Below are 9,442 nucleotides of genomic sequence, written 5' to 3'. Positions count from 1 at the left end.
AAAAGATGTGGACAATTTTCTCTGGGGTGGAACAATACTTTCATGCGATAAGCATTGAGGATAATTCCACCAAGGTAAATATTATTTCAATCTATTTTACTAATGTCATTCTTTTATGGTGGCATCATAGGTGCATGGATGAAAGATGAGTTGGTATCCCTATTGGGACTTGGGTAGAGTTCTAGAATGAATTTAGAAAGCCGTTTTACCTCGAGTATAGGAAGGAAGAAGCTCGGGCTAAGTTGTGTCAGCCTACGCAACAAGGCTTAATTCGAGAGTATGTCCAAAAGTTTGCTGAGTTGTTACTCTAAATCCCTTATTTGAGTGAGAAAGAGACATTATACTAGTTCAATTGTGGGTTGAAGCCCTAAACAAAACAAGAGTTACGTCGAGTAAGGGGTAAAGAGCCTACCAAAGCCATGGTCAAGGCAAAATCCTTTGTTGAGCTTGGTCCGAAGAAAAACAAATTTGAGTCTTCCAAGACCAAATAGATGAGCAATGGTAGGGGAGACTATGAGGAAAAACATGATAGAAATGGAAACAATGGAAAGGGTAAGAATAATGCTAATGGAAAATCACAGAATGAGAAGGCAAAACCCAACAACTGCCGAAAGGAAAAGAGAATGAAAATAAGCCTATATAGTGCAATATAATACTGCCTAAAGGGATCTAAGAAATCCGTGGCTAGTAAAAAAGACAAAATGAAGCCCGATGAGGAAAGTGTATTGAGTCTCAGATAAATGATACTCAATTCTACAAAAGCGAAAAGTGATCACAAGTAAAAAGGGTTGATGTTTGTAGACATCAACATCGCAGGTCGAATGAGGAGTGCTCTTGTTGATACAAGGGCATCAATTTGTTCATGTCGGAAAAAGTCGCAGGTAAACTTGGTCTCTCATTTAGCAAATCAACTAAGAAGATCGAGACTGTTAATTCTAAAGAGATCCCAACAGTGGGAGTAGCACAAAAAGTTTAGCTACAGGTTGGTCAGTGAAAAGGCAAGGAAAACTTCAAGGTAATTCACTTATATGATTACGACTTTATTTTTTTCTTGAATTTCCTTTACAAGTTTCATGTTTTTTTGGTTTTTTTTGTCGATTGCATATGTATCTTGGATACTCGTTAGCAATAATCTGTTGTGCCAGTGAGTGGGGACATGAAAGGTGAAACTAAGATATTATCGGCAATTCAACTAGATAAGGGTATTCCTTGTGGTGGGCATGTTGGCTTAGTAAATCTAATTACTAAAGAAACCTCATTGGAAATGCTAGAAGTGTAAAAAACCGATGTGAGCCTGTTGAGTTATCAGTGGGGCTACTGTTGGAAGAAAACCAATTTAAAAATGGTTTTTTCATGGTGGAATTCTTTTCTTTTTAAATTAAGTCGGTTTTTTATATTTATAGTAATAAACTTTTTCCAAAAAGTACCTGTGCTTTGTGCAAGATGAATCCCAGACGTTCCCAGTTTTCAACCGAATGACCTTCTCCGCTATTCTCGTACCACGAATCACTTCAAGTGTGGGCTCAGACAATCGCAAGTCAAACATAGAACAAGAAATAAATTCTTACTTTCATTAAGAAAGTAATTCTCTCTCAATAGAAACCAATAGAATTATTATCCCTAAAAATAGAATTTATATTTAGAAGTAAATTTTCACTATATTTTTTTAGTAGAATAACAATATTTAAAATTGATGTGTAAATACCTCTACCAATGCCATCTATTTATATGAAGAGATATGAGAGTTTTGGTTGAATTAGTAGAATACAAATAATACTTATCTTACAGAAAAACTAGTCTCCTAATTTAACCAGGAGAAATGAGTGATTAACTCTAGTTAAATAATAAAATTATCCACAACATTATTTAAAAAAACCTACGATAATATCATCTTAACTAAATATATAAATGAAAGTTTAATAAAAATATACACAAAAAGTTGTGTTTGTGGAGCATTTAGAATTTTTTTTTATTTTTCCTTTAGTTTGTTAGATATATAAAAAAATTTATTATTCTCTACTTTAAATTTTAAATTTTAAACTTTAAATAAAGTAAAGGAAAATATTTAAATTTAAAGTAGAAAATTAATAAAAAAATAAAGAATTTATATAACAAATAAAGTAAAGAAAAAAAAAGACAATTTTTAAATGCTTCAATAACACAACTTTTCGTTTATGTTTTTATTAAAGTTTCTTTTATATATTTAGTATGAGATGATATTATTGTAGATTTTAGTATGAGATGATATTATTGTAGATTTTTTAAAATAATGTTGTGGATTATTTTATTATTTAAAGTGTAAGATATTTTTTTCCTTGCTTAATTTTTATTTGTTAAATGGTGAAGTTTTATTTGTGAAGTTTATTGATGAGTATTTCATAAAATTAATTAATATTCATTGCATAGGGAACGATCGTACATATATAATTAGAGCTCAAATAATTTGTAATTAAGTTCCGACTCTTCGCCTATTAACTACAACTTATTTAATCACGAAGTCATTCCATTGTACTACCATGACTAAACTCTTTCTTATTATATATCATTACGAAAGCTACTTTAAGGTCTTTTTTAACATTGCTGTGGACAAAAACTTTTGGAAGAAATGTACTGCTAAACAAGTAACTTTTGGTTAAAATTTTTGGCTTCTTAAAAGCACTTTTAGCCAAATGGAAAAACTAAAATTTTTAGTTTTTCTCTTCCCAAAAGCACTTTTCAAAGCTTAATTACTTTTTCATCCCTCGAACACACGGTACTTTCTGAGTTTTCTCTGGTTCTTCCTTCTCTTTCACTTTCTTTCCTTCTTTCATTTTTTTGAAAGGTTTTTGCTGCTTTCTCTCTTTTTCTTTCTACTCCCTTAATCACATCTTCTCATTTCAACTCCCCATTTAACTTTTTCATTTTTTTTCTCCCATTTTAGGTTAAGCTCTTTTTGGTTGTTGCTAAGTTTAGTTGCTCCCCATTTTAGGTTAACTTTCTTGTTTCACCTTTGATTTTCTTGGGTTTTCTGTTTGGTTGATGTGTTTGATCCTTTTGTTGGGTTTTTCTTTTTTCCCTATTTTGCTTTGATTCTTTTGTTGGTTTTTTCTCCTTTGATTTGCTGGATTTTATCCCATCAGTACCTTCTAGAGTTTTGTTTGATGCTATGTTGAAACTTCTAAAGAACATGGAACTTGTCCTTTGATATGTATAGAGATGATGCACGACTGTTAGAAGTATATTGCTATAAGGTCAGAGAAAGAATTAACATTTATATTATCCTAGCTCACTAGATGAGAAGATCCTATGTGAAAGACATATCATATATATATTTTTTTCTAGTTTATTATGCCTGAACGATTAGATATTCCTCTTTTTCAATCTTGTTTAACACTCGAATATATTTATTCTTGCCTTTAATTGTTAATAGTTAAGGTATTCGTATAGTATTTGACTATTGGTAGTGCAAATGTTTTTTCAATCCTCTATTTTTAGGGAAATATCTACAATGGTGACATTAGTTTTCTTGGATAAAATTTCAGTAGGAAATAAGTGATGATATTCGTTGCATTAATTTATCCCCTCCATAACAGTTTGAATGAAGACTCATTTCAACAAATTTGTTTCTCTCAATTTGCTCTTCTCATCTATGTTTAAATTATTATCAATTCTGTCATTGTTGCTATTGTATTTGTGTCTACAAGCACTTCAGCTCCTAAACATGTTTGTTTTAAGAGTAAACTTCAAGAGTACCTAATGGTCTCCTCCTGTTATGCTTCAAGACTAAACAATTTATGATTTTATGAACACTTTTATAACTGTAACCCTATTGACTAGATTAGGTTCCATGTTGATTAATCCCAACTGTTGGCAATATGTTATAGTCGAATCAAAATGTCTTAAAGCCATCTAAATGCTATAGGAAGCTTGAGAGGCGACATTGTCTCACAAATTGCTTATTTGAGATTTCCATGTTTAGGTTCTTGTCCCTCGTACTAACCATCTTTTTTTTTGTAATTTCTAGTCTTGAATAAATTTGTTTATGATGAAAAGAATCTCATATAGTTGGGTTTTTAGAGAAGAAGAAGATGATGATCAACAGGTGGAAGAGTTAGACATTGGAAAGGATAGACAGTAAGTTTTATCTTTTCATAAATGGAAATAATTTATATTTTATATTCTTAAATAGAGGCATAATGAATATATTTTTTTGGGGTGAGAATGAATTGTTTTTAAATTTAAAATTCAAACCATTAGAAGAATAAATTAGAGAAGTTACTAACCTTGAATATGATTTTATACAAATTTCCTACATAAATCCTTTTTTTATATAAATTTTACAAATAAAGTTTTTGGTGAGAATCTATTTCTTTTTATTAATTGTGCGATATTATGTAATAATTATCGTTTTCATGTTCATTGTAACCAGTGCAAATTGGAACTTGAAAAAGTTGTTCACAACATATATTATGAATATCAAGGTTAAATTATATGTTAAATTCAAAATATATTGACTCTTTGGCCTATGTTGATCTATGCAATATGTTCAGTACATTTGGCTTAAATGTAAGGTTTGCATATTGTAATAGAGGCTTTGCTTGATTTAGGTCTCTATTATGTTATGTTATGTATTTCTTACAATACAAAACTTGGATCCAATTTTTGTTATAAAGATTTATATACAAATTGCCTGCCTTTTTAGAGCCATTTTGAATGTGTTTTTGTGGAGTCATATTTGTATAATGGAACCCTAACTTGGATTTGATTATATGGCAGATTGAAATACAACAAAAGCATCAACATTTTCTTTAAATAGAATCTGATTTTTTGAAGTAGCAATGGAAGAGGACTTGCTTTTCTTCTTCAAAGATACATCTTTCGATCTTTGTTCCTTCAAGGTACGCTTTTTTTATTGTTTTCTTTTTCCTTTTCTACTTTCTCCTTGAGAGGGAAATGGCTTTGGTCTCCATCTATGATTTGTTTGTTTGGTTTACTGACTGAAATGAGTATGTTCATATACATAATAGATATTCGGTGGTTGAAGTTAGTGGTACAAATGTCAAAACAATGTGGGATAAGAGATTGATAGAAATATTCTTTGATATTTTTATTAAAGAGATATTGAAAGGCAATAGACCCGGTTATCATTTCACAAAAGATGGATGACTAAAAATAATGACCAACTTCGAGAAAGAAACATGCAAGGCTTACTCATAAAAACAACTTAAAAATAGGTGGGATGGCTTGAAAAAAGAATGGAAGGCTTAGAAAAAAACTTAAAGGTGAAAGATGCTGGTCTAGGGTGGAATCATATAAAAAGAACTGTCGATGCATCGAATGATTGGTGGGAGAGTAGGCTAAAGGTACATTAATAATTCTTAATATTTTTGTTTTTTTTTCTTACTTTTGATGTTACTGATAATTTCTTATTAAACTACTAATTTATATGTAGGTTGTGCCTAAAGCTCTAAAAATTAGAACATCGGGCATTGATCCTAAATTCGATGGGAAGTTGGACCATATGTTCATGGGGGTAGTTGCAACCGGTGATAAAGCATGGGCACCTTCTTTTAATACACTCCGTGGTGAATTTTTTAAGGATATTGACAATAATATACCTGAAGAGAATGAGAAATAAAATACGAGAAATGATGTTCACATTGATGGAAATAGTCAAAAAAAGAAAAACACCTGAAATATCTATTTCACATTTTAAAACCGGAAGGAAAGAAATCCTCAAAGCAAATTAGAGGGGCTGCAAGATTTCCAGTCAAACTAAAAAATTATGCAATGCAACTGATAACATGAATCAAGCCACATGTAGTTTGACTTCTGCTATGGATCCATATGGTATTCCATAAGCAGTCAAAGTGCTTGATAGCATGTCAGAGGAAGTTCTAGAAGCTAGTCTGTTATACTTTTTCTCATTGAAATTATTACTCAATAAGGAAAGCGAATTATATTTTTATCAATTAATCCCAAGATTAGAGCTTTGTGGCTTAAGACGAAATTGGAGGAGAGTTGAAAATTTCTAAGTCTTCTAGGGTCTAAAGATATCTACTACGTGACTAAACAACAATGCTAAACTAGTTTTTATCAATAGTTGTTTATATTTGATTTTTGGATATCAAATTTATGTTCTACTTATTTTTGTGTAATCTAGTTTTATCAATAGTTGTTTATGTTTGGTTTTTGGATATTGAATTTATGTTATACATTTTTATTTGTAATCTAGTTTTATCAATAGTGGTTTATGTTTGATTTTGGATATAAAATTTGTTCATAGGTGATGAGTATGGTTGACAATGCCGACGAAGATGAAAGTGATGATGAAAGGGAAAAGAAAAAGATTTTACAACGCATGGAATGATTTAACTGATTATTTGTTGTTGCATCTTCTTCTATGTAATTATGTTATGAGAAGTATATATTGAAGCAACCATGCATGGATTTAAAACAGTAAGGTGAGGCATGGATCCGAGAGATCATTGACGGTCATGGATCACATTGTATGATTAATTTTGGGATATCAAAAATCATATTCACAAGTTTGTTGAGAGTTTTGGAGATAATATACAAATTGGAAATTTCAAGACACATATCTTCTCGTGAAATGTTAAGAATTTTTTTGTATATCTTGAGTGCCAGTGAAAAAGTTTCTCAACATAGAGAAAGATTTCAAAGGTCTAGAGCAATAATAAGTCGATACTTTGCAATTGTGCTTGTGAAAGTTTCAAGGATGGTCATTAATCTAATTGCACTTGATGATCATTTTTTTTATCTCAATACTCGAACAAATACGTAACGATTCTAGATATATGCCACATTTTAAGGTTAAAATTTAAAATTATATTATTATATTTTAATAATTTTTGTCAATTAAAAATATGCATGAGAGTAATATGATTATTTGTTTAAGATTGCATAGGTGCAATTAATGGTACTTATATTGTCGTTATTCTTCCACCAAATGAACAAATTCCCTACATTTAAAGAAAAGATGTCTCAACTCAAAATGTTATGGTAATATGTGATTTTAATAAGTATTTCACCTTTGTTATGGTTGGATGGGAAGGATCCACCAAATAGTAAGATTTATTGATGCAATTCGAGATCCAAAATACAAATTTCCGCACCCACAAAATGGTAAGATATTTCATTTATTTCTTTTTTAATAATAAAGTATAAGTTCTTTAATAGCTAATTTAAAAGAAAACAAACAACTCTTGAATTAATTATTTATCATATTATGACATGTAGGAATATATTATCTTGTTGATTATGAATATTCTCAAATGAAGGGTTATCTTGGACTATATAAAAGACAACAATATCATTTGCTTGACTTTTATAGAGGTAGACCTATATCTAGTAAATAGGAGATATTCAATTATTCGTATTCATCGTTACGTAGTATGATTGAACGAACTTTTGGTGGTTTGAAAAAAAAATGGATCATTTTAAGGGATATGCCAAGTTATAGTTTTGAAAAGCAAACAACGATCGTTGTTGCTATAATGGCGATACACAATTTTATCTGAAAACATGTTTGTCAAATTTATGTAAATTTTATGGAATACAAAAATATTAACAAGGCATATGAGAATATTATTAATCCAGAAGATGTGTATGACAGAGAAAGTGATGATGATGATGATGATGATGATGATGATGAATCAAACAATTCAAGTGATTTTGAAATGGAATTAACAAGAGATGCTATAGCTTCTAGTTTAATGAATTCACTTTAAATTGCAAATGCTAATGTAAACTTTTTAATATTTATATACCGTATATAAATATTTCCTCTTTTTGAAACTTTAATTCAAATGCATGTAATATTTTAATTTGTTAGATTTATATTTTCTATGTTATGTTAATATCTAATATGGGTTATATATTCAAATTACATTTTAAAAATAAAATAATACAAATGTGTTAGTATCTAATTACAAATATTTAATAGTTATATTTAAATGTTTAAAATACAATTTATATAAATAATTAATATTAATTGCTTAAAAATATTTAAAATTTATATGTCATATATTAAAATATTAACAACTAATTATAATAAATTATTTTTTATATTCTTGCAAAGATTTCATAAAATTTGAACATTATTTAAATGCACATTTGTTACCTTATAATACCATGTTTAAAATGAACATTTTATTTATCACAAGTACTTTTTGACAATAATAATAAATACTTAAATATTAAACCAAACTTTTTAAAAGGACTTCTTAAAAGCATTTTTCTACAATACTTTTTAAAAGCAATGCTAAACTATCCTATTAATAATTAACATTCATTATGGAGGGAACGATTGTATATATATAATTAGAGCTCAAATAATTTGTAATTAAGTTTGACACTTCGCCTATTAATTACAACTTATTTAATCATAGAGTCATTCCATTATAGTACCATGACTGAACTCTCCCTTATTATATAACATTACAAAAGCTAGTTTAAGTGCTTATCTAATGACTTTGTCATAAGTGTGTTATCCACATAGGATATCTTTTATATATTTGGGATAAAATTCATTCTCCTAATATGATCCTATTTTATCTTATGATTACCATTACATCTTCCAATATGAAAAAGTTAATTACTGGCACGTAATATGTAATAGCCCGAATTTCAGTGATGTCGGAAACTGTGTTTCGAGGCCACTAAATCCAGAAAATGAGCTCATAAATTTTATTATTTAATATTTATAAGTTAAATGTGATTTTTAAAAGATTTTTGAATTAGTAAATTTGTATTTATAAAAATTTATTAGGTCAATTAATTGAGAAAAAGAGATATCGAGACCTCGGTATTATAAACCGAGCCATAAATATTTTTATAAATATTTATAGAGTGTCAATATTAGAGGTGTGCATGGGTCAGGCTACCTGGCCCGGCCCGAAGATCGCCCTGAAAATGGGAGGTTCGAGTAAAAATATAGGCTCGAAATATGGGTTTGGGCAAAAAAAGAGGCCCGTTTAGAAAACGGGCCGGACTCAGGCAAAACTTTTTTTGCCTGAGCCTGGCCCGGCTCGGCCCGAATTATATACTAAATATATATTTTTTATTTTTAATCATATTTACATTTTATTTTCAAGTTTAATATAATCACTTTTTATTATATTTTCAATTTGTGTATTGTTTTAAGAATTGTTTTAGTATCATTTTTTATTTGTTTCTTATTTTAATATTTGTTTTAAATATATTTGACTTATTATATTTTAAATTTTTTTATTTAATGAAATAAGCTAAAAAAATTTTAATATGGGCCGGGCTCGGGCTTAACAATTTTATTTTGGGCCTGGCTTGGACAATTTTTAGGCCCATATTTCAGGTTGGGTTGGGCCCAGGCCTAGAAAACGGGCCTAAAATTTTTTCTAGGCCCAGAATGAACCCGGCTCGGCCCGGACCATGCACACCTCTAGTCAATATGGTAGTATTAAAG

Source organism: Gossypium hirsutum, chromosome A03 (genome assembly GCF_007990345.1).
Source record: "Gossypium hirsutum isolate 1008001.06 chromosome A03, Gossypium_hirsutum_v2.1, whole genome shotgun sequence".
Lineage (NCBI taxonomy): Eukaryota > Viridiplantae > Streptophyta > Magnoliopsida > Malvales > Malvaceae > Gossypium > Gossypium hirsutum.
The sequence above is the reverse complement of the archived record's forward strand: the minus strand, read 5'-3'. Positions refer to the sequence as shown.